General features: G+C 39.4%; 1 pseudogene; it reads left to right on the top strand.

The window, feature by feature from the left end:
• Positions 1–1879: 1879 nt before the first annotated feature.
• LOC122693145 lies at positions 1880–26283 on the top strand (annotated as a pseudogene).
• Positions 26284–27299: the final 1016 nt, after the last annotated feature.

The raw sequence follows: 27299 nt of genomic DNA on the forward strand, positions 1-27299 counted from the left end.
CAGATGCCATGATCTTAGTTTTCTGAATGTTAAGCTTTAAGCCAACTTTTTTACTCTCCTCTTTCACTTTCATCAAGAGGCTTTTTAGTTCCTCTTCACTTTCTGCCATAAGGGTGGTATCATCTGCATATCTGAGGTTATTGATATTTCTCCCGGCAATCTTGATTCCAGCTTGTGCTTCTTCCAGTCCAGTGTTTGTCATGATGTACTCTGCATAGAAGTTAAATAAGCAGGGTGACAATATATAGCCTTGAGTACTCCTTTTCCTATTTGGAAACTCTAAGTTAACTATCACTAAAGAAACATTGTGAAACAAAGCAGGTTTGCTCAACTATAAAGCAGGAGATATGTGCCAGGTCATTAAGTGAAAGAAAAATGTTACCGCCCTTCTGCTGATTTGAATAAGCATTATGACATTCCTAGTTTGACCTCACAGGGTCAAATATGCTCCTGCCTCAAACGAAGAAGGCTGAAAGTGAAAGTGTTAGTCGCTCAGTCCTGTTCAACTCTTCGTGACTCCATGGACCATAGCCAGCCAGGCTCCTCTCCAAGGAAGTCTTCAGGCAAGAATACTGGAGTGGGTTGCCATTCCCTTCTCCAGAGAGTCTTTCTGACACAGGGATCAAACCTGAGTCTCCCGCACTGCAAGCAGATTCTTTACCACTTGAGTGATGAAAATCTGATGTTTACTCCATGAATGAGGAAGAAGGCAGTCTTTCCTTCCTCTGAACCCCAAATTTTCCTTTGATTATAAAAATGTAGCCCCACTTAATCCTGGGGCAGAGCCTCCTTTCCTGTCCACTTCAATCATTCACAAGTACCCTACGTTAAGAAATCTACTTGCTGCCTATCACTTTTCCTTTTGCTGAATTTCTTCATCTGAGGCACAAAGAACTTGAGCCTCAGTAAGATCACAAACCAGGTAAGTGATTCTAATTAAATGACCTTGGGTTCAAGTATCAGTCTGGATTTAGGCTGTGCTTCAGTCCCAATCAGAGGTCAATGGTGTCAAATACAGGATCACTTTGATATGATTAATGTATTTTAGTTCTCTTCTTCATTTAAATTTAATGTTATTTTGACCATATAGCATGTCAATCTAGTTCAAAACAAAACTGAATATAAATTGTATTCTGAGAAATCTAACTCATTCCTCCTCCATAGATAATCATTTTTCCTAGTTTCCAATATATCCACATCATATTTCTACTAACAAAGTATAATAATATTCTCTTAGAAGAATTAAAAAATCTATTATACCTTGACTCATAGTGCATGGCATATTACAAAATTTCATGCCCCTTTGGTGCTTTTTTCTTTTTCATAAATAGAGTGATACTGTATTTTTTCCATCTGGATTTACCTTTTCTCACATAAATCATGCCCTCTTTGTTCAGCCTTGTGGCATAATTTTCCTTTTCAACGTCATGAGTGTACATTTTATAATTTTGAGCCAGCGTACTCCTCTGTGGGTGTTCCAAGTTTAACATGTTCTTTTAAGTTTGAAACAATTTATAAGTAATGACAGGCATCATTTCTTGATCAAAACATCAATTTGATTGCTGATAGAAATGGCCTAAACTGTGGCTTTCACCTGAAATGATATTTAGTAAACATAATATTTTTCCCTTCACAAAAGAACTCACCTAATTAGCCACAAAGAGAGTAGATTAAAACAAACAAACAAACTCAATGCTCACACCCATGAGGTGGAAAACAAATCATGATTATGTATTGAAGCTAAAAGCTGCTCATCTGGACCTTTCTGAGGGACTGATTATCCTGCTCAACTTCTAATCCCATGAGTATTACTCCAGAGTAAAAGATTCACATCTTTGTTGTGCTGAGAGCAAGTGTGGTTTTCAAACAACTTGCGTCCATGTTCACTGGACAGATTTTAGCAAAGGTGACTGATGATTCACATGAAGACATTTGGATGAAGAATCCAGCGAAAAAAAGGAACACAGAGAGGGAGCGAGTGTATGAACTGGGACAGAAACATGTCCAAGAAGGACTTGTATGTCCTTTTCTCCTCATATATGTTATAATCTTCCTTGTTAAATAAAAGTGGGTGTGTGCATGTGCTCATGCATTGAGTTACATGGTTTGTTAAACAGGACAACAGTGGCAGAGTGTCCTTCTTCCCTTTATATTTCTCCCATGCTATCACCAATCACAAAAATTCTACAATCTGAGATAATATATTTGTAACTGAGCAGGGTTTTATGGGACCTTCCCTGGGACAGACCCCCTCCTTCATATTCCCTGCTGTCCCTCTTTTCTGAAGGACTGGATAATCATGTTTGATGCACACTTCCTGAGTTGTTTCACAGATGCTAAAACCACCACCAAATGGAAGAAATTAACTACTTAATGATTATGAGCACATAGCCCCCAGATATACTGTTACCTGAGGGACAATAATGCCCTGTTTCCTCAACATCAACCAGTCAGATAATTGTGATGAAGCTGATCATATACCTTGTGACCCCCCCCCCCCCACCACCTAGCCTTTAAAAATACTTTGCTGAAACCTTCCCAGCAGTTCAGGGTTTTGGGGACATGAGTCCTCTTGCATAGTTCTACAGTAAAATTTTCTCTGCTACCAGCTTGCTAACATTTTGGTTGGTTTGACTTCACTGTGAGTCAGGAACATGAGCTTGCACTTAGTAACTTATCCAGAAGTTTCAGGCAGGGAAACTGTAGTAAGCTAAGACATTGTAAAACTGGGTACCAAAGACAAAGATATTATTCTGAAGATAGAACTTTTGAAAGCAAGCTTAGTTCTCTTTGTTTTGTCTATTTTTCTTATCAAAGGAAACAAACAAACAAAAAAAGACAAAAAGCAAAATTAACTGCAGTTACCCTGAATTTCTATTTTACATTAGAATTCAGACTATAAGTTTGGTGCATATTTTAAATTTATCTTCTAGTTATTATCTTAGGATTATTTAAGAAAAAACTGAGGAAATGCATCCTTCCTCCTTTACTGCTCTACATGAAAAGTAATTAAGGTGAAAAATGTAGAAAACCCAGAAACTCAATGCTGCAATCAATGTGAATCTATGCAAGGGAGCCCAGAACAATGAAATCAGGGCCATGAGGTCAAAAACCCCTCTGGAGCCTCTGCCTTCCTCATATCACCAGAGGCAGACTTTTGTTTGTTACTTTTTCACATTTTGACAGGCAATATTATCCAAAACAGGTGACCATTAGAAAAGGAAAAAGTCCCAGCCATCAATCCTCAATTAAATTAAAAGGGCCTCAGCAGCTACTTATTTGAATGATAGATACTATTGCCCATCAGCTGGCAGGACAGAAAACAAGGATAATTTGTGTGACTTTTTATCTTGCAACAAAGAGTGAAAAAAGAATTAGATGACAATAACTATTTTCATAATTACTCCAGGCAATTTTTAAAACTAAAGCTTGAAGCTTAAAATGATGTTAATGAGAGAAACTCAAAATCGATCATGGTAATAGTCATCTGTGGTCCCTGGGTCATGTTGTAGCTACAAATATCAGTGATTAGGAATGTCATTGATTAAATATGACATTTAATGAACTCAAAAATTTCTAATGAGGAGAAAAGGCTACTAAGGTTACGCTTAATGGTTTGCAAAGACAGTGACCTGAATAAATATTATCCACCGACGACTTCAGTTAAATAGTCTGTTGTGGGGGAAAAAAAAAGTTCTTCTTTCTTAAAAAATACTGATGATCTAAAACATAATTTGACACTTTACAAGACTTACCCTTCCAGGAGAACTGTTGTGTCAGTGGCAGCAATTTACATAATGATTCAAATTCTTTTCACAACCCACCTATTTTGTGAATTTGTTCAGAATGCCCAGCATTTGATTTACCAATTGAACATATTTTAATTTTTACATTCTTTTTACTTATTCAGTGTTGCTATTCAGTTGCTAAGTCATGTCCAATGCTTTGCAGTCCCAGGAACTGCAGCACGCCAGGCTTCCTTGTCCTTCACTATCTCCTGGAGGTTGCTCAAACTCGTGTTTGATGAGTTTGGTGATGCCTTCTAACCATCTCATCTTCTGTCACTCCTTTTTCCTTTTGCTGTCAACCTATCCCAGCATCAGGGTCTTTTCCAATGAGTCAGCTCTTTGCACGGAGAAGGAGATGACAACCCACTCCAGTATTCTTGCCTGGAGAATCCCAAGTACAGGAGCCTGGTGGACTGCCGTCTATGGGGTCACACAGAGTCAGACACGACTGATGTGACTTAGCAGCAGCTCGTCGCATAAGGCAGCCAAAGTATTGGAGCGTCAGCTTTGCTATCAGTCCTTCCAGGGAATAGTCAAGAGTTGATTTCCTTTAGGATTTGCTTATTCATTATGTGAAATTAATTAACAGTGATAAGAACTGTGAAATCACAAATTCTAAGTCATTTGACCTTAGAAAATTACTGGAGTTAGAAGACATTACTTTCTATAATTCTAATTTACTCTTCCTTCATTTTTGAGATATTGAAGCTCATCTAGTAAAGTTTTTATAATCAATATGTATAAAAATCACAGTAACATCATATAGTTGATGCTAAATCTACCAAAACAATGCATGCTAAATATACCATACTCCATAGGTAAAAGGACATAGAGCTTTATTCTTTCCTCCTTTTCTTCCTCCCTTGCTTTTATTTGCTTACTCAATTACTTATCTCATTCATTCAACAACTATTCACTGAGTGGCTGTTACATCTCAGGCATTGTTCAAGTATCTGGGTGTTTAAGGTCGTGTTCTTCCTGAGCTCACATTGTAGGATAAACTTGCATTCTCATGACTGACTGTCAGTGGAAGTTTATAAACTAAAATGATAGTAATCTAGGGGCTTGTGAATATTTTTACAAAAGTATAAGTTTTGATACATTTTGAACTATGTGTTGCAACCAGCCAATAAGAGAAGGCAAATAAAAACAAGCAAAATAAACAGATTAATTTGGCTGTTGTACCAATTAGCCATTTATCTGAAATAGAATTTTTGATATTCTATCTTTATTTGCAAATGGGCAAGTCACTTGAAAATAGGTATTTTGAACTACTATAAGTAAGCAGTCTTTACTATGCATTAATTATCTAGAAAAATCACGCTGGTACTTTAGTTCACCTTAAGAAATCCCCAAATGCTTTTAAATTGAGTGTTCTCTCACAAGAAACAAAAAAGTACAGTTTTCTCCTTTTTGTTTGGTTCCTTTTCCATTGCTCCTCCTCTTCTCCCACTCTCCCTCTTCTCTCTCTCTCCCTCTTCTCCTTTTCAGGGTCCTGCTCTTTCTCTTAATGTTTCTACTTCCTCTTCATCTGTTTCATACACATATGCTCCTCTTCCTCTTTCTCAGCTTCTTCCTCCTCTCCTTTCTCTTTTTCATTCCCCATTTTCTTTCTCTTCCTTCTCTTGATTATCATTTTATCTTACTTTCTTTGTTCTTCTTTTCACCTCTGATTATTTACTTAAAAAACCCTCAGGCTTAACTTAATATGAAAAGAGAATTCATTATCTTCATTAGTGTGCTTAGCTATGATCTTAGGACAAAGATTGAAGACAGCTTTTCAGGTCCCCAAAGGGTCTTAATGGATATCCTAAGTTCAGATCTTTCATTTTACTGATACTGGCCTAAGGCAGTAATAAATCATATTTCAAACAGTAAACTGAATAAAAGAAACTACAAATACTCTTGGATCAATAGCCTGGGGTTTTATCATTATACTATAATTACAACATAATTTAGCTCTAATGCCATTGAAAATTGAGTTTAATTACCTGAAGAGAACAGAATGATGGAATACAACATATAAGCTAAAAAAATTACACAAGTTATTTTGGCAAATACAGACCTACAGTGAAAACAATTTGCTAACTAGGTTAGGCAATTAGATAGCCACTTGAACTTCACACTAACAATCTGAAATCACTAAAGCTTAAAAGGGTATGTGGTAGCTTTGTCAAGTAGTAGTAAATATTACTGGGACAATGGCCCATAAAGTTAAAAACAAAACCTTTTTTATTTTTTTTTTTTCTTTTGCTGTCTTCCATTGTCTGGCATTTGCAAAATAACCATTTATTTAAATTCCACGTTGACTTTAATTTTAATAAACTTATTCTTCTAATTTTGTATTGGCAAAAATCCCCTTTACTTTACCACCAAAACTTTATCTTTACCTGTTGCCTTTAGGTTATTTGCTTCAAAAGACAATGATAGAGACTACTTAGTATGGATGCTTGAAATTTCTGCAAATTGGTTAAAAAAATGTATTTTTATTCCTTGATTTTCAAACATACTGCAAATATTTTCAATAAAATATATTTTAAACTAACACTATCAGTATTATTGGGGACATAAAGCAGCAAACTGAGGCAAATTTTAATTACTCAAAATTGAAGTCATTTGGGAATAGCAGAAGCATTGAAATTTGGGAAAAAATTGTATAGTAACCTACAAACAAATCTTCTCAGGGTTTGAATTGAGCTGCATTTACAGGAAGGGAGCGCAAAGAGTGGAGAGTTTGACCAGAGTTCAAATCAGTAAGTTTTTTGACTTGAAGATGGAGAGAGATACTTGTTGGATGTTCATGTATCAGGAAATAATGCTTGATCATCTATAAATCAGGTATTTAATAGAGATCAGCCTCTTCAGTTCTGTTCTTCTGAGGGCACATATGTGAGGCTCTCCATTTCATATCCTCATTTCATTCTGAGTTGAAATCCTGCATTTTCCCCGTTGGATCAAGATCTTTCACAGAAAGCATTGCTGATAAACTATATAGTTTAGACATTATTTCTCTTCCTTCTTTATTTGTCTGTTTTTTATCAAAGACATTGTTATATGGAGTCCATGTCCCTTGAGGATGAAGAAGACCACTTTCAGGTGGCTTGTGTGCCACCAAGAAGGGAAATGACAACTAAATTTTATTGACCTCCTTTGAGCAAGAAATTTAATAATCAGTTTTAATCAGGATAGCTGAATCAGAGAAACAAGGAAGTCCAGAGATGATATGAACAGACCTAGCAGTTGGGGACTAGCTGTTGTCCTTTTCTGATTTCTGAGAAGAGCTGTAAATTCCTGTAAGTTTAGGTTAAGTTTCCTTTATGAGTTTGCCTTTACCATCTTCATTTTTCCCTGCCATACATCACTTCACTTTAGTCTGTTTTGATATGTCCCCTTTTTGAGCATGTCCCCATTAGGGGGGTTGATTATCCAACATATTGCTAAGTGTTTCTTCTGCATAACCTTCATTATTTGACTGATCATCTTTGTTGTTTATTTTTCTACACCATGCCACAATTGGACATCTTTCTTCAGGGTGAGAGAAGCTTTTGTAGCTAGTACAACCAAAAGGCCAATTTGAGCAAATTCTTGTATTGAGTCAAAGTGGAGGGTCAAAGCAGGAACACTCAGTCAAAGATGCAAGTTTTAGATATTATTTCAAAGCACGGTGCAAACATCAGTGTATCAGACTTGTTATTTTTACAAAGACTGGAAGAAGAAAAACTGAACATGTAAAAGTCACAAAACAAATTAAAAAATGACAAATAGGATAGAGGGAGCAAATTGAAGTATAGATTTAAACCCTGAGCCCCGTTCTGTAGGTAGCCTGCTGAATAAATCCAAATTCCAAGATGAAAAAGTTTGCATTTGTTGTAGCCAATGGACTTCATCTTAAAGATGGTGTATTTGAAACTTGACTTCACAAAAGTATTAATTCAAGTACAATAAGTGATGCTGACTATAGAACAGATACCTCCTTGTTTAGTCAAAAGATAATCTGGCCAGAAAAAAAAAAAAAGGAGAGAGAGAGAGAGAAAGAAAGACAGATAATCAAGGACTACTCTATTTTCAAGTACAACTTTGGCCAGAGGCTCTATGGAAATTTGTCAAGAGTTAAGAGATTCTTAAATAGCCTCATTTGCAATTACTCACAGCGAGTTCAGTTCAGTTCAGTCGCTCAGTCATGTCCGACCCTTTGTGACCCCATGAATCGCAGCACGCCAGGCCCCTGTCCATCACCAACTCCTGGAGTTTACTCCAACTCATGTTCATTAAGTAGGTGATGCCATCCAACCATCTCAGCCTCTGTCGTCCCCTTCTTCTCCTGTCCCCAATCCCTCCCAGCATCAGGGTCTTTTCAAATGAGTCAACTCTTCGCATGAGGTGGCCAAAGAATTGGAGTTTCAGCTTCAGCATCAGTCCTTCCAATGAACACCCAGGACTGATCTCCTTTAGGATGGACTGGTTGGATCTCCTTGCAGTCCAAAGGACTCTCAAGAGTCTTCTCCAACACCACAGTTCAAAAGCATCAATTCTTCAGCGCTCAGCTTTCTTCACAGTCCAACTCTCACATCCATACATGACCACTGGAAAAACCACAGCCTTGACTAGACGAACCTTTGTTGGCAAAGTAATGTCTCTGCTTTTTAATATGCTATCTAGGTTGGTCAAAGCTTTCCTTCCAAGGAGTAAGCATCTTTTAATTTCATGGCTACAATCACCATCTGCAGTGATTTTGGAGCCCAGAAAAATAAAGTCTGCCACTTTTTCAACTGTTTCCCCATCTATTTGCCATGAAGTGATGGGACCAGATGCCATGATCTTAGCTTTCTGAAAGTTGAGCTTTAAGCCAACTTTTTCACACTCCTCTTTCACTTCCATCAACAGACTTTTTAGATCCTCTTCCCTTTCTGCCATAAGGGTGATGTCATCTGCATATCTGAGGTTATTGATATTTCTCCCAGGAATCTTGATTCCAGCTTGTGCTTCTTCCAGCCCAGAGTGTCTCACGATGTACTCTGCACATAAGTTAAATAACCAGGGTGGCAATATACAGCCTTGACATATTCCTTTTCCTATTTGGAGCCAATCTATTGGTCCATGTCCAGTTCTAACTGTTGCTTCCTGACCTGCATACAGGTTTTTCAAGGGGTAGGTCAGGTGGTCTGGTATTCCCATCTTTCAGCATTTTCCATAGTTTATTGTGATCCACACAGTCAAAGGGTTTGGCATAGTCAATAAAGCAGAAATAGATGTTTTTTTCTAGAACTCTCTTGCTTTTCTGATGATCCAGTGGATGTTGGCAATTTGATCTCTGGTTCCTCTGCCTTTTCTAAAACCAGCTTGAACATCTGGAAGTTCAAGGTTCATAAATTGCTGAAGCCTGGCTTGGAGAATTTTGAACATTACTTTACTAGTATGTGAGATGAGTGCAATTGTGTGGTAGTTTGAGCATTCTTTGGCATTGCCTTCCTTTGGGATTGGAATGAAAACTGACCCTTTCCAGTCCTGTGGCCACTGCTGAGTTTTCCAAATTTGATGGCATATTGAGTGCAGCACTTTCACAGCATCATCTTTCAGGATTTGAAATAGCTCAACTGGAATTTATCACCTTCACTAGCTCTGTTCTTAGTGATGCCTTCTAAGGCCCACCTGACTTCACATTCCAGGATGTCTGGCTCTAGGTGAGTGATCACAGCATTGTGATTATCTGGGTCATGAAGATCTTTTTTGTACAGTTCTTCTGTGTATTCTTGCCACCTCTTCTTAATCTCTTCTGCTTCTGTTAGGTCCACACCATTTCTGTCCTTTAGCGAACCCATCTTTGCATGAAATGTTCCCTTGGTATCTCTAATTTTCTTGAAGAGATCTCTAGTCTTTCCCAGTCTGTTGTTTTCCTCTATTTCTTTGCATTGTTCTCTGAGGAATGCTTTCTTATCTCGCTTGCTATTCTTTGGAACTCTGCATTCAAATGGGAATATCTTTCCTTTTCTCCTTTCCTTTTCACTTCTCTTCTTTGCTCAGCTATTTGTAAGGCCTCCTCAGACAACCATTTTGCCTTTTTGCATTTCTTTTCCATGAGGATGGTCTTGATCTCTGTCTCCTGTACAATATCATGAACCTCTATCCATAGTTCATCAGGTACTCTGTCTATTAGATGTAGTCCCTTAAATCTATTTCTCACTTCCACTGTATAGTCATAAGGAATTTGATTTAGGTCATACCTGAATGGTCTAGTGTCTTTCCCTACTTTCTTCAATTTAAGTCTGAATTTGGCAATAAGGAGTTCATCATCTGAGCCACAGTCAGCTGCCAGTCTTGTTTTTGCTGACTGTATAGAGCTTCTCCATCTTTGGCTGCAAAGAATATAATCAAGCTGATTTCAGTGTTGACCATCTGTTGACATCCATGTGTAGAGTCTTCTCTTGTGTTGTTGGAAGAGGGTGTTTGCTATGACCAGTGTTTTCTCTTGGCAAAACTCTATTAGCCTTTGCCCTGCTTCATTCCATACTCCAAGGCCAAATTTCCCTGTTACTCCAGTTGTTTCTTGACTTCCTACTTTTGCATTCCAGTCCCCTATAATGAAAAGGATGTCTTTTTCTGACAGAATGTGGTCCACTGGAGATGGGAATGGCAAACCACTTCAGTATTCTTGCCTAGAGAAGCCCATGAACAGTATGAAAATGCAAAATGCTGGGATACTGAAAGAGGAATTCCCCAGCTCAGTAGGTGCCATATAGGCTACTGAAGATCAGTTGAGAAATAACTCCAGAAAGAATGAAGGGATGGAGCCAAAGCAAAACAATACCCAGTTGTAGATGTGACTGGTGATAGAAGCAAGGTCCCAGTCTGTAAAGAGCAATATTTCATTTGAACCTGGAATGTTAGGTCCATGAATCAAGGCAAATTGGAAGTGGTCAAACAGGAGATGGCAAGAGTGAATGTCGACATTCTAGGCATCAACGAACTAAAATGGACTGGAATGGGTGAATTTAACTCAGATGACCATTATATCTACTACTGTGGGCAGGAATCACTTAGAAGAAATGGAGAGGTCATCATGGTCAACAAAAGAGACCAAAATGCAGTACTTGGATGCAATCTCGAAAATGACAGAATGATCTCTGTTTGTTTCCAATGCAAACCATTCAGTATCACTGTAATCCAAGCCTATAGCCCAACCAGTAACACTGAAGAAGCTGAAGTTGAATGCTTCTATGAAGACCTACAAGACCTTTTAGAACTAACACCCAGAAAAGATGTCACAGCCAGAGGAATAGGAAATCTGGCAAAGGGATCAAATTTGAATCAGATATTCCTCCTGCAACTTCTCCTATAGACTGTGGCTCAGGCCTGGAAATATGAGACCAGTAGAGGTCATTGAATTGTAAGGGTCTTCAGGCCACTCAGCTGGATGTATTTTAGTCGCATTTGCCTTGAGCACCTTTGTGCAGAGTCTCAATACAATATTCCCCAGGTTTGGGATTGCTAACCAAAAACAGGAAAATAGATCTCCAGAGTTAGAGGTTGACATGATAGAGAGGGGACTGAGATTTTTTTCCAGAGAACTTGAAGCTATAGAATCTGCAACTTCATGGAAATCTCAATGATAATTTGAATTTTCTCTGCAATGGCCTAGATATATGGAAAGTGGCATCATATTTCCAGGCCAAAGAAAAGCAAAAAGTGGACAAATGAATCATAAAAAGACCTTCATGGTATTCGAATTTAGAAAATAGCATCAGGGAGAAAAGGAGAAATGGAAAGAAAATTTCTTGCTTCCACATGTTGGGAGGAAGTAGTTTACCTCCATGTCAGTTACTTCTCTTCCTGTTGTTCAGTCACTAAGTCGTGTCCAGCTCTTTGCAACCTCATGGACTGTAGCCTGCTATGCTTCCCTGTCCTTCGCTATCTCCTGCAGTTTTCTCTTTTTAGTCCATTTGATTCTGAGACTCCAGTGTTTGCCTGGGATCAAATGTTGGGTAGAGTCTTGTTCCAGTTGTAAAATAGGCACCAAAGATTTTCACCTTGTGATTTGGCAGCGGGGGCAGAGATCAAGAGTACTTGGGGGTCCTTTCTATGAACCTCAATTTTTCAAAAGCATCAGAGTAAAACAATAATGGTGTGTAAATGACAAAAGGAGATAAAATGCCATGGTTAAAGATATGATAAGAATTCAGAAAAAAAAATAAAAAAAAATAAAAAAAAAGAATTCAGTATTATGGAGTTGACAAAGAAATTTGGTTATTTCTGTGATGCACAACATTTTAAGATAATAACTAGAATTTTGACTGTTCATGGGGTTCTCAAGGCAAAAATACTGAAATGGCTTGCCATTCCCTTCTCCAGTGTACCACGTTTTGTTAGAACTCTCCATCATGATCATCCGTCTCGGGTGGCCCTACACAGCATAGCTCACAGTCTCACCGAGTTAGACAAGGCTGTGGAATGTGATCAATTTCATTGGTTTTCTGTGACTGTGATTTCCCTTCTGTCTGCCCTCTAATGGAGAAGGATAAGAGGCTTATGGAAGCTTCCTGATGGGAGAGATTGACCAAGAGGAAAACTGGGTCTTTTTGATGGGCAGGGCCATTCTCAGTAAACCTTTAATCCAATTTCTGTTGATGGGCGGGACTGTGTTCCTCCCCTGTTGTTTGACCTGAGGCCAAACTATGGTGGAAGTAATGAAGATAATGGTGATCTCCTTCAAAAGGTCCCAAAAGGACCCACTGCCACACTCAGTACCCCAAACCTGCAGCAGGCCACCAGGAGGCCACCAGGCCTCCGCTAGAGATTCCTGAACACTCATGGGCAAGTCTGGGTCAATCTCTTACTGACCCCATGAACAGTAAGAAAAGGAAAAAAAAGATAGGACACCTAAAGATGAACTCCCGAGGTCGGTAGGTGCCCAATACGCTACTGGAGAACAGTGGAGAAATAAGTCCAGAAAGAATGAAAAGACGGAGCCAAAGCAAAAACAACACCCAGTTGTGGATGTGACTGATGATGGAAGGAAAGTCCGGTGCTGAACAACAATGCATAGGAACCTGGAATGTTAGGTCCATGAATCAAGGCAAATTGGAAGTGGTCAAACAGGAGATGGCAAGAGTGAACTTTGACATTTTAGGAATCAGTGAACTAAAATGGACTGGAATGAGTGAATTTAACTCAGATGACCATGATATCTAGTACTGTGGGCAAGAATCCCTTAGAAGAAATGGAATGGCCCTCATAGTTGGTAAAGGAGTCTGAAATGCAGTACATGGGTGCAGTCTCCCGAATGATAGAATGATCTCTATTTACTTCCAAGGCAAAACATTCAATATCACAGAAATCCAAATTTATGCCCCAACAAGTAAAGCTAAAGAAGATGAAGTTAAACAGCTCTATGAAGACCTACAAGACCTTCTAGAACTCACACCCAAAAATGTTGTCCTTTTCATTAAGGGGACTGGAATGCAAAAGTAGACAGTCAAGAGATACCTGGAGTAACAGGAAAACTTTGCCTTGGAGTACAAAATGAAGTAGGGTGAAGCCTAACAGAGTTTTTCCAAGAGAACGCACTGGTCATAGCAAACACGTTTTTCCAACAACACAAGAGAAGACTCTACACATGGACATCATCAGATGGTCAATACCAAAATCAGGTTAATTATATTACTTGCAGCCAAAGATGGAAAAGCTCTATACAGTCAGCAAAAACAAGACTAGGAGCTGACTGTGCCTCAGATGATGAACTCCTTATTGCCAAATTCAGACTTAACTTGAAGAAAGTAGGGAAAACCACTAGACCATTCAGATAGGATCTAAATCAAATCCTTTATGATTATAAAGTAGAAGTGACAAATAGATTCAAAGGACTACATCTGGTAGATTGCCTGAAGAATTATAGACAGTTTAATGACATTGTACAGGAGGCAGTGATCAAGACCATCCCCAAGAAAAAGAAATGCAAAAAGGAAATATGGTTGTCTGAGGAGGCCGTACAAATAGCTGAGCAAAGAAGAGAAGCAAAAGGCAAAGGAGAAAAGGAAAGTTATACCCATTTGAATGTAGAGTTCCAAAGAATAGCAAGGAGAGATAATAAAGCCTTCCTCAGTGATCAATGCAAAGAAATAGAGGATAACAATAGAATGGGAAAGGCTAGAGACCTCTTCAAGAAAATCAGAGATACCAACGGGATATTTTATGCAAAGATGGGCTCAATAAAGGACAGAAGTGGTATGGACCTAAAAGAAGCAGAAGATATTCAGAAGAGGTGGCAAGAACACACAGAAGAGCTATACAAAAAAATATTCATGACCCAGATAACCAAAATGGTGTGATCACTCACCCAGAGCCAGACATCCTGGAATGTGAATTCAAGTGGGCATTAGGAATCATCACTACAAACAAAGCTAGGGGAGGTGATGGAATTCCAGTTTAACTATTTCAAATCCTAAAAGATGATGCTGTGAAAGTGCTGCACTCAATATGCCAGCAAACCTGGAAAACTCGGCAATGTCCACAGGACTGGAAAAGGTCAGTTTTTATTCCAATACCAAAGGAAGGCAATGCCAAAGAATGTTCAAACTACCACACAATTGCTCTCATCTTACACGCTAGCAAAGTAATGCTGAAAATTCTCTAAGCTAGGCTTCAACAGTACATGAGACATGAACTTCCTGATGTTTAAGGTGAATTTAAAAAAGGCAGAGAAACCAGAGATCAAATTGCCAACATCCTTGAATCATCTGAAAAAGTAAGAGAGTTTCAGGAAAACATATACTTCTGCTTTATTGACTATGCCAAAGCCTTTGATTGTGTGGATCACAACAAACTGTGGAAAATTCTTAAACAGATGGGAATACCAGACCACCTTACCTGCCTCCTGAGAAATCTGTATGCAGGTCAAGAAGCAACATGAACAGCTGGACATGGAACCACAGACTGGTTTCAAATCAGGAAAGAAGTATGTCAAGGCAGTATATTGTTACCTTGCTTATTTAACTTATATGCAGAATGCTGCTGCTGCTGCTGCTAAGTCTCTTCATTCGTGTCCGACTCTGTGCGACCCCATAGATGGCAGCCCACCAGGCTCCCCCGTCCCTGGGATTCTCCAGGCAAGAACACTGGAGTGGGCTGTCATTTCCTTCTCCAATGCATGAAAGTGAAAAGTGAAAGTGAAGTCGCTCAGTTGTGCCTGACTCTTCGCGACTCCATGGACTGCAGCCTACCAGGCTCTCCTGTCCATGGGATTTTCCAGGCAAGAGTACTGGAGTGGGTTGCCATTGCCTTCTCCGTATATGCAGAATACATTATGCGAAATTCCTGGCTGGATGAATCAGAAGCTGGAATTAAGATTGAAGGGAGAAATATCAATAACCCCAGATATGCAGATGACACCACCCTTATGACAGAAAGCGAAGAAGAACTAAAGAGCTTCTTGATGAAAGTGAAAGAGGAGAGTGAAAAAGTTGGCTTAAAAATCAATATTCAGAAAACTAAGATCATGGCATCCAGCCACATCACTTCATGGCAAATAGATGGAGAAACAATGGAAACAGTGGAAACTTTACTTCGTGGGCTCCAAAATCACTGCAGATGGTGACTGCAGCCATGAAATTAAAAGATGCTTGCTCCTCAGAAGAAAAACTATGAACAACCTAAACAGCATATTAAAAAGCAGAGATGTTCCTTTACCAACAAAAGTACATCTAGTTAAAGCTATGGCTTTTTCCAGTAGTCATGTATGGATGTGAGAGTTGGACTATAAAGAAATTTATATATATTTATATAAAATATATATATGGGCACTGAAAAATTGATGCTTTTCAACTGTTGAGTTGGAGAAGACTTTTGAGAGTCCCTTGGACTGCAAGGAGATCCAACCAATCCATCCTAAAGGAAATCAGTCCTGAATATGCATTGGAAGGACTGATGCTGAAGCTCCAATTCTTTGGCTACCTGCTATGAAGAACTGACTTGAAAAAGCCCCTGATGCTGGGAAAGATTGAACTTGCGAGAAGGGGATGACAGAGAATGAGATGGTTGGATGACATCACCAACTTGGTGGACATGAGTTTGAGTAAGCTCTCTGGCAGTTGTTGACGGACAGGGAAGCCTGCCATGCCACAGTCCATGGGGTCCTAGAGTCACACATGACTGAGTGACTGAACTGAGGATTGTGACTGACACAGGAACTCATTAGATTTTTTAGGAAATTTATACAATTTCTACAACAGTTATAAATAACAACATGAATGCATAAATATATAAGCTAAAGTTTAGCATCACCTCTAATTTGATAATGTTCCACATGTACCTTAATATATTAAATAGACCTGATTAGCTTCACATTTTGAGATGAGAGAAAAATACTTTGAGATTTTTGCAGGGACTCTCTGGGAAATCTCAAAGCTAATTTGCTGAAAAAATCTGAAGGCTAGTCACTCAGTCGTGTCCATCTCTTTGTGACCTCATGGACTGCAGAGACTGCCAGGCTCCTCTGTCCATGAAATTCTCCCAGCAAGACTACTGCAGTGGGTTGCCATGCCCTTCTACAGGGGATATTCCCAACCCAGGGATCAAATACAGGTCTCCCACATTGCAGGCAGATTTTTTTTACGGTTTGAGCTACCCAGGAAGCCTTAATTTGATGTAAACAAACAATTAACAAAAACTCCATTTAAAATTAGATATTGGTATTCATATGCATACAAACTCAGTCCTGTCCAACTCTGTGACCCCATGGACTGTAGCCTGCAAGGATCCTTTGTCCATGGGGTTTTCCAGGCAAGAATACTGCAGTGGATTGCCACTTTCTCTTCCAGGGGATCTTCCTGACCCAGGGATTAAACCTGCACTGGCAGGTGGATTCTTAAGTTGTCAAAATACCAAAATGCTTGAACATTTGAATAGATAATATCACAGATGAAATAATGATCTTAACTATCCATTTAACCAGAGTGACAATAGAAGATGTTAAAGCAAATACAAGAGATTACATAGTTTGTGAACAAAGCTTACTTTTTTAAATATTGAAAAAACTGGGTTTTTGTAAGTAATCAAATATCTGATAAAGGCAAAATAAAATCCAGGAAATGATTTTGATAAAACTCACAATTTTTTCTTTCTAGGCAGATTACTTAAAAGGTACAGAAAAACCTTTTACAATTGCTAATTAAAAGCAGACTAACAGTCATAAAACTATCATCCATTCAGCCAATGAAAGAAAATTAAGTTTGAGTTTTATGAAAGTACTCCGTTTATATTATATTGTCAGGGGAGTGTGTAATTTCCTTGGTTCTGTCTCGCCTCAGCAAAAATTTGAAGCAATGGATGGGCCAGTGTTGTAGCTCAGTTTTATTGACAAGCAATGGAAAATGCATCCTCGAGGCGTGAGGGTGGGTAGAACCAAAAGAGGATAAGCCCCAATCCTACTAGGCTTCCTTTTTTTTTTTTTTTCATTTATTTTTATTAGTTGGAGACTAATTACTTTACAATATTGTAGTGTGTTTTGTCATACATTGACATGAATCAGCCATGGATTTATATGTATTCCCCATCCCGATCCCCCCTCCCACCTCCCTGTCCACCCGATTCCTCTGGGTCTTCCCAGTGCACCAGGCCCGAGCACTTGTCTCATGCATCCCACCTGGGCTGGTGATCTGTTTCACCATAGATAATATACATGCTGTTCTCTTGAAACATCCCACCCTCGCCTTCTCCCGCAGAGTCCAAAAGTCTGTTCTGTACATCTGTGTCTCTTTTTCTGTTTTGCATATAGGGTTATCGTTACCATCTTTCTAAATTCCATATATATGCATTAGAATACTGTATTGGTCTTTATCTTTCTGGCTTACTTCACTCTGTATAATGGGCTCCAGTTTCATCCATCTCATTAGAACTGATTCAAATGAATTCTTTTTAATGACTGAGTAATATTCCATGGTGTATATGTACCACAGCTTTCTTATCCATTCGTTTGCTGATGGACATCTAGGTTGCTTCCATGTCCTGGCTATTATAAACAGTGCTGCGATGAACACTGGGGTGCACGTGTCTCTTTCAGATCTGGTTTCCTCAGTGTGTATGCCCAGAAGTGGTATTGCTGGGTCATATGGCAGTTCTATTTCCAGTTTTTTAAGGAATCTCCACACTGTTCTCCATAGTGGCTGTACTAGTTTGCATTTCCATCAACAGTGGCTTCCTTTTAAATATTTGTCTCCTCCCCTCTGAGCCTGCCCTATGTAAATTGGGCTAGCCAGGAGGGCTGTTTGTTTTACATGAGGTCCTCACTCTGGTCCTCAGACCTTCCTTTGTTCTATTTTCATGGGCTTTTTCCTTCTTTGTTTTTTAGCTACCACCATTCTGGACTCCTTTTTCCTATTCTAACTACCTAACATTATGTTTTGAAATTAGAGCTTTGCCTTTGGAATCTGCAAAGATTTCATGATGTTTTTCTTTCCATTTAGGTACAGGGGTTCATTTAGCTTAGGTGAGGATATCTAAACAGAAGAATTCTCTCAGGCTGTGAAAATTAACTTCCAACTTAGCTAACTTCTGACCATACAGCTACTTAAAACAACAACAGCAAAAAACCTTTCAATTATCTTGTCAGGATTTAGCTGAAGCAAATACTAAATATTTCTAGTAGTTATGTGTGACCCACTGGACCCAAGTTCACTTCAGTTCAGTTGCTCAGTTTTGTTTGATTCTTTGAAGCCCCATGGACTGTACATGCCAGACTTCCCTGTCCATCACCAAGTTCCAGAGCTTGCTCAAACTCATGTCCATTGAGTCAGTGATGTCATCAAACCATCTGATCCTCTGTTGTCCCCTTCTCCTTCTGCCTCAAGAGACATCTCCAAAGAGAGCGGAAAGGACACTATCCTCCCAAGTTCCAGAGCTACTCTCAAAGATGATCAAAAGATAGAAAATCTTAGGAATCCTCAGGGATTGCTCTGATGGCTGGGAGTAATTGGTAGGACTCTAGCTGCAAATGGAGTTCAACCCACATTTCTGTATAGCCAAATCTAGTTGCAAATGGAGCATAACTCACATTTCTATCTGGCTATATTTTGATTCCTCTAGGCTGACTGTTGCCAAGAAAGGGTCTCAGAGCAGGAGATAAAACCAACAAGAAAGTGGCAGCTGTTCCCAGTGAGGTAGGACATAATGGGACTCTGGGCTGAACACCTGGGGTTTTACAACTGGAGTAAAATCCAAGCTTTGTTCTCACCCAGATGCTCCAAGGACAAAGTTAGTAGCAAAAGCTGGACTCCACTAAAATAGGGAGATAAAGTGCCCACTCCTGAGGTCAGGGAAGTCTTCCCTGCCGGCACAAGTGCAGGGAGACTTCTTGGGGGTCAGAATGGCAGGAGGTCCCACCCCATAAGTGTGGACATGCACTCATAGGCCTCAGTGGTGGGATCCACCTTAGAAAAATGCTGCACATGCATCTTGGAGAGGTTCCAAGGATTAATTAGATGAAAAGAAAAGAAACAAGGTAATTGGCCAAAGGTAAACAAATTCCTGGAAAGACTGTCCTGCATAAGTGATTTACATCATCCCTTTTCTGTGCTTCCTCCTCACTCAGATTGTCTGCACTCCTCTCCATGTGTGTCTCTGCCCCATTTCTGACTTACTGTGCTCCTTCTCATTAGAGAGGGTGCCCACACCCTTTCTCTCTGGGTGTGTATCTCTGCCTTGATTCTGAGCTGGATAAGCAGTGTGTGCTCTTCCATACACTATGCTATCTCTCTAATAATAAACTTTGTACCTGTTTTTATAGCTTTTATCTCCTTGAAACATTTTTTGCTTTCAAATAGGGGCAAGAGCCAGGGCTACTTTGCTTGTAGCATCTAGCCCCTGCTGGTCTGGGGGCTAGGGTTCCTTGTTTTCATCCATGTTTCTCAAGTCCTGCGCAGGGAACTAAGATCTTTCTTCAGGATCCCTCACTATTCTCCCTCCTAGATTAGCAGGTGAGAAAGGACCAATAAAAAAATGTCTCAATATAGAAAAGAGTTGATGTGAAATTTTATCTTCTTCTCTTGACTGGGGCCTACAGAGAGAGGTTTGGGAAAACTGACCCAATAAGAATTCTCACCCTGAGTTGCCTTCTGCCATTTTTCCCAGAATCCTATCTGTAGGCACTAGAATAAGTAGGAGTTAAAGTAGAGAGTGTATTTTTGGTATGCCCAAGAATTTGGCAAGGTTTTCTATTAATTTTAGTTCTAGTTTCCCTTTATCTGTTTAAGAGAATAGCCTGTAGCAGTTTAACAGAGAATCAAACTTGAGAGAGGCCCATGTGCTGGACTTACTTTGAGAATATATGTGAGGGTATTTTAAGGCCACTAGCTTGATGAATTTTTTTTTATGGTCATATAGTCATTTCAAAGTGGAAGGGCAATTTGTAGCAAGGAAACAAAGTGTGACACCATGTTGGATCAGTTTGTTTTAATTTAACCCTTGCTTTCTGTTGCTCTTGTTTTTATAATCACTAAAATGATGCTATTTATAGCTATAAGCATGCACAATTGTCTGCTTCTGAGAACCCTGCTCCTTTGCCTGAATGTTAAACCAAAATGTCTCTGTTCAGCTCACAGGGAGACATTCTGACCCTCTCCACCTGTGAATGACTGCAAGGAAGAGTAAATTAATACATCCCCTCACCCAAGGTTGGCCAAACCAGAAGACATTTTGCAAGATTCATGGTCTTTTTACTTTACTTCCTTACCTCCTCTACTTCTCTGTTCAATTAAAAAAAAAAAAGTGGAATCCAGATAGTGACAAGAGGGTACTCTACAACTTTAGCCCACCATCTTCTTGGACACCCAGCTTTCAGAATAAATTTGCTATTCCTCACCTCAACACCTGTCTCCTAATTATTGACCTGTAGTGTGGTAAGCAGATGCAGCTTGGACTCAGTAACAGATTTAGACCCAAGATTAGAGAAACACATACTCAAAGAGAGAAAGATAGAGAGGGGACAATAGGAGCTACCTAGTCTTACAGTTTTTTATTTTAGGTACATATTTAATATTTGATTTTTCATTAGCCTGTTGCAGTGAAGCTATTTTGGAATTTTGGAGCCTCTAGATACTTCTGCCTGCCAGTTAAAACAGGTACCGAAACAGGAGAGATGGGAGTAGGGCACAACCTTAAAAATTGACATAGCTGTAGGATATGACAAAACCTGCTTCATGATCTTTTTACTTTACCATTCCAATTGGGCCAAAGAATCAACCTTTCAGTAGACTCAACAAACAATCTTTGTAATATGTTAGCATCTTAATAACACACATATAAGCACCATGACAGCTCTGAGACCAAACATAAAAGGCCCCAAAAATGGGTGGTGGCCCAATTTCTGGAAATTTCTGTCCCTTCCTCAAAATTTAATGGGTAAAATCTTCCCATTCATTAGCCTATGAAATTACTGGTCCCATAAAAACTAACCGTGTCATATTTCAAAGCTCTCTTGCCTTCTCTCTTGCCTTCTGAGGTGACCCGCACTCTGTGGACTGTGTTTCTCTCTAAGTAAATCCACTTCTTACTTACCACTCCATCTTTGAATTCTTTTGCAGTAAAGCAAGAATGTCAGATTCATTGGAACAGTATCTTATTTTGTTGATTTGGGAACACTTGTTTTCAAGTGAATATCTTAAACAATCTTCTCTAGTTGGAACATACCTTATAATAGTATTGTGGTTCTAGATTGCATTTTAGTTTTAGTTTTGTTTTTAGTAAAATCTACAAGTTTTAATCTAAGCCAAGCACATCCTAATTGAGAAACCAAAAAAAGTTCCCACCAGAAGGACAATCTTTTGTGTAAATTCTGAATAAAATTGGAGAGCTTGACCAAAAGGAAGGGGCTCAAAATTTGAGAGAGGACTCACCAAATCAGAAGAAGGAGACCCAAAAAGCATTGAGTGCAAGCATCTTAGAGTGTGTACCTCACTGAATTTTGATTCTGAGGCAGGATCTGGCAGTTGTCTCCTTCGAATCCCACATTCTAAAAACATTGAATGTCAGTCTCGATAAAGAGGTAAACTGAAACAAATGCAATTTACCTGATATTATTTGTAATTACCATAGGAATTGAAATTTGGGAAACACATGCTGTAGTAAGCTAAATGGGAGTCCCATGAAGGTTTGAGTTGGGCTATATTTATAGGCAAGGAGTGCAAAGAGTGGGAAACTCAGCCAGAGTCTAAGCAGTAATAATTAGCTTGAAGATGGAAATAAATTCTTGGTAGATGTCCATGGTTTAGGAGATAGTGCTTTGTTTTCTGTACACTGAGCATTTAATGGAAATCACTGTCTCATTTCTTAAGTTCAGTTCTTCTGAGAGTACATGCATGAGATTTTGCATTTCATATTCTCCAGTTGCATTCTAGATTAAAATTCTTTCACAGTATTATTTATGAAAGCAGTTTATATGTATATGCAGAATGCAATCATTAAGAGGACTATGTATATACATATATATAACAATATAAGTATAGTCAAAGCTATGGTTTTTCCTATAGTCATGTATGGATGTGAGAACTGAACCATAAAAAAAGCTGAGTGATGAAGAATTGATATTTTGGCACTGTGGTATTGGAGAAGACTCTTGAGAGTCCCTTGGACTGCAAGGACGTCAGACCAATCAATTTAGTCAATCCTAGAGGAAATCATCCCTGAATATTCATTGGAAGTACTGGCTGATCTTGAAGCTCCAATACTTTGGCCACCTGATGTGAAGAACTGACTCATTGGAAAAGACCCTAATGCTGGGAAAGACTGAAGGCAGGAGGAAAAGGGGGTAACAGAGGATGAGATGGTTGGATAGCATCACCAACTCAATGAATATGAGTTTGAGCAAACTCCAGGAGAATCCCAGTAGAAGAAACAGATTCTTACCAACACTATAGAAGTGTCCTATGTATCACTCCCTGAAAACAATCCATTTCCTCAAAGTATTCTGTAATTTGCTTACTGCTTTACAATTAAGAACAGTGCTCATTTACTTTATTTAAGATCTGTAGGCATTTTTATAATAGTTATGCATTATTCTTTTAGAAGCTCTCCATGAAAGTAATGATGGCTATCGTTTATTAAGTCCATGGTATGTGTCAACCTATTCTAAGCCATTGACATACAGAATTTCATTTCACAATTATAGCAACTTTCTAAGCTAGATCCTTATGATTTCATTTCACAAATGAAGAAGCAGAGTCTTAGATAAGCTAAATGAGTCCTTAAGTTTACACAAACAGGAACTGGAATATCTATTGTCACAGCCAGTGTGGTATTGAACATGATAATAATACCCATAAAGAAGCACTCATTTTAATTGGAGAATCATTTTGCTGTCTCATGGGAGGCTCTTAGGTAAATTACCAAAGTGAGATATTGAATTGAAAAAAAACTCAATATTTCATTGATTGCATCAGTGGATAGCTGAGTTTAAATTGAACAGCTAAACCTCCTCCCCTGTAATCAGTTTTGTTTTTTTTTTTTCCCACTTAAAACATTCACTCAAAATATGCCATGAAACAGTATAAGACATTAAAAAAATAAACATTTGATTACAATTTGCTTTCAAACAACTTTCAGCTTATCTGAGATAGATATAAATGCCAAGTAGATCTGATGTTGCTGTTTTTCAATCAATACCTTGGGTTTGACTCTACGAGTCCATGGACTGAAGCATGCCAGGTTTCTCTGTCCTCCACTCTCTCCTAGAGTTTGCTCAACTTCATGTCCATTGAGTCAGTGATGCCATCCAACATTCCCATCCTCCGCTGATCCCTTTTCCTTTTGCCTTCAGTCTTTCCAAAAATTAGGGTATTTTCCGATGAGTCAGCTCTTCACATCATGTGGCCAAAGAATTGGAGATTCAGTTTCAGCATCAGTTCTTCCAAGGAATATTCAGGAGTTGATTTCCTTTAGGATTGACCGAATTGATCTCCTTGCAATCCAAGGGACTCTCAAGAGTTTTTTCTGGTGCCACAATCTAAGAGCATCAGTTCTTTACCACTCAGTCTTCTTTGTGGTCCAACTCTCACATCCATACATGGCTACAGGAAAAACCATAGCCTTGACAATATGGAACTTTGTCAGCAAAGTGATGTCCTTGCTGACATATTGAGTGCAGCACTTCAACAGCATCACCTGTTAGGATTGGAATAGCTCAGTTGGAATTCAATCACCTCTACTAGCTTTGTTTGCAGTAATGCTCCCTAAGGCCCACTTGACTTCATACTCTAGGATGTCTGGCTCTAAATGAGTGACCACACCATTGTGGTTATCCAGGTCAATGTGCCCTTTTTTTTATAGTTCTTTGTATTCTTGCTACCTCTTCTTAATCTCTTCTGTTTCTGTTAGGTCTTTCCATTTCTGTCCTCTATCATGCCCATTCTTGCATGTAATGTTCCTTGATATCTCCAAGTTTCTTGAATTGAAGAGATCTCTAATCTTTCCCATTCTGTTGTTTTCCTTTACTTCTTTGAATTGTTCATTTAACAATTCTTATTTCTCCTAGCTATTCTCTGGAACTTTGCACTCAGTTGGGTATATCTTTTCCTTTCTCCCTTGTCTTTCACTTTCCTTCTTTTCACAGCTGTTTGTAAAGTCTCCTCAGGCAACCACTTTGCCTTCTTGCATATGTTTATCTTTGGGATATAAATGCTAAGTAGATAGGTATATTTTAATGCATCAGAAAAATGCATTTATGTAAATGATTTGAGAGTGAATTTTCAACTCTAAGTTCAGTGACATCTATTAGCAACTTCACTTTGACCATAGTGGGAGGATTTACACCCCAGAAGTTAAAAAGCACTAAAAAATTAGGTTTTTTGAAAAAAGTCCATAGAGTTGTTTTACTACCACTACTTTTGTACGTGATTTTGTTAAGTGTCTCTAATATTCTTATGGAAGAACATTTTCTCAGATGTACAATTATAATGCAGATTCAGTCAACCTATATTGATTCAATATTTAATAAACATTATTACATGTTGAGCAACAGATGTTAAAAAATTATACAGAAACAAGATACAGATACTGTCCTTCTGTGGTTTAATGTCTAATAAGGATTAGACATTATATTGTTGTTGTTGTTTTTTTTTCTTCAAGTCCTGGGCTCTTGCCACGACACCATCACCCCCACAACCACATGTGATTAGCATGAAACCTGAAATTAGTTATGGGTTGTTTTTGCTTTTGTATGTAGGCTTTTATTGGAACATAGCCACATCTACTTGTTTATACATTGTTTGTGGCTGCTTTCTTCTGTTTTATTTTTTTAATTTTTTTATTCTTTTTTTTTCCATTTGTATTGTTTAAACATAATCTTATATGTAATATGTGATGTAATTTTGTCCATACCCACATGATTTTGGGAGGAAGGACTGCCATTTTCGAGGCAGTGGTAGTGGTGTCGGCAGCAGCGGCTGGAGCCTCTGATTGAGTTTTGGGGTCCGGTACTGAAACCAATCAGCATGGGCAGCCAACCGGGGAAGTGAAGCATGGAGTGCATCTGGCAGTCTTCTAGGGTCTCCAGGATGAAACTGACTGTGGACAGGACTCTGACTTGGAGGGACCGTGGAACAGTATACAGCAAAAAGCAATAGTTCGACAGAGCAGATTATTGTACAGGCTGGACAGATGCAGCAGCAGGTCCAAGGGCAGCCATTAATGGTACAGGTCAGTGAAGGCCGGTTAGTCACAACCGGCCAACCCATCATGGTCCAGGCTCTTCCTGGTGGACAAGGTCAAACCATCATGCAGGTACCTGTTCTGGGACACGGGGTTTGCAGCAGATACAATAGGTCCCACCAGGACAGATCCAGATCCAGGGTGGACAGGCTGTGCAAGTGGGGCCAGACCCAGCATATCATCACCCAGCAGCCCCGGACGGTCGTCACTGCTGGCCAATCACAGACACATTCAGCAGATTGCTCTCCAGGGGCAGCAAGAGGGACAGACTGCTGAAGGGCAGACCACTGTCTATCAGCCATTAATGCAGATGGCACCATTCTCCAGCAAGGCATGATCACCATCCCCACAGCCAACTGGCAGGAGCACAGATTGTTCATACAGAAGCCGACACCAACACAACCAGCAGTGGGCAAGGGACGGTCCCTGTGACACTTCCAGTGACAGGCAATGTGGTTAATTCAGGAGGGATGGTCATGATGGTACCTGGTGCTGGCTCTGTGACTGCAATCCAGAGAACCCCTCTCCCTGGCCCGAAGATGCTTGGAGGAGAGCCTATCTATGTCAATGCCAAACAGTACCACCTTATACTCAAGAGGAGGCAAGCTCGGGCTAAATTAGAGGCAGAAGGGAAAATTCCAAAGGAAAGAGGGAAATACTTGCATGAGTCTCAGCACTGCCATGCCATGGCACAGAAGCATGATGAAGGCAGATGATTTTTCTCTCCAAAGGAAAAAATAGTCCCGGTATGCAGGATCCAAGTCAAGCAGACGAAGAGGCTGTGACACAGATTACCCAAGTGTCCTAACCCCAGGCCATGTAATAGAGCTGATCAAGGTCATATTCCTCACACTGCTTCCCACTGTGCCAAGGATGTTGATCAACTCTTCCAATGGGACACTGACAATCCCATTCTGCCCTTTTCTACAGGACAGAAACCACTTAGTTTTTAATAAGTGGCTCAGTATTATAATTACAGGGATTCTGGCAAACTGAAATTGCAGGCCTTTGTCTCACCCTTTCAGTCAGGGCTTATCTCAGACTGTTGGTGACATTGATATTTCGTGAATTGGGATGATGCAAGGGACTCATGCCAGCCCATCAGTACCATGCATAGCACTTGTGGTGACTGGTGATGTCAGCCAGCCTTCTGAGCAGAGGAGAACAAACTTCTCCACCTAAATTGCAATTGGGGAAGCCGCAACCCATTACTTCCCACAGATTCTGAACAGCATCTATCCCTCTAACGGGAGATCTCAGGCTGACTGATGTGCAGTTTGTATTCAGAAATGGTTTCCAGGCAAGGCAGCTCCATCTCATGATATGGAAACAATAAATTCTCTGAGATACATTCATCTAATCTGTGGTAATAATAAGAATCTCTTCTACCCAGATGATAGGTTGGGATTTTTGGACTCCAGCCAAGAAAAAGCTAACTCTGGGGATAGAGTGATAAAAGATTCAAACACTAAAAACATAAATTGCTGGATCTCTTAGCTTTCACAAGGTGTGGTTTACTTTTCTGTCTGGTAACAGGTCATAAGGACTGTAGTTCTTGCTATGGCTGCTTTTAAGATGATTTAGAGGGTACTGGACCATGAAACTGCCTTTCCTTGGTAGAGAACAAAATCATACAACCTCTGTGCTGAAATACTGAGGATATGTATAGCAACTCCAAAACAAAGCAAAATTAGAGATTTTCAATCATATGCATTGTGACAGTATTTGAGGAATAGAAAGGTTCATGTATGTTTCAGTCCAGAAGGACAAAGTGTAGTGTATATGCCCTTGTGATGTCATATAGCATGATTTGCCAGTGGATGG

The sequence above is a fragment of the Cervus elaphus genome, chromosome 5 (assembly GCF_910594005.1).
Source record: "Cervus elaphus chromosome 5, mCerEla1.1, whole genome shotgun sequence".
In the NCBI taxonomy this organism is placed as follows: domain Eukaryota; kingdom Metazoa; phylum Chordata; class Mammalia; order Artiodactyla; family Cervidae; genus Cervus; species Cervus elaphus.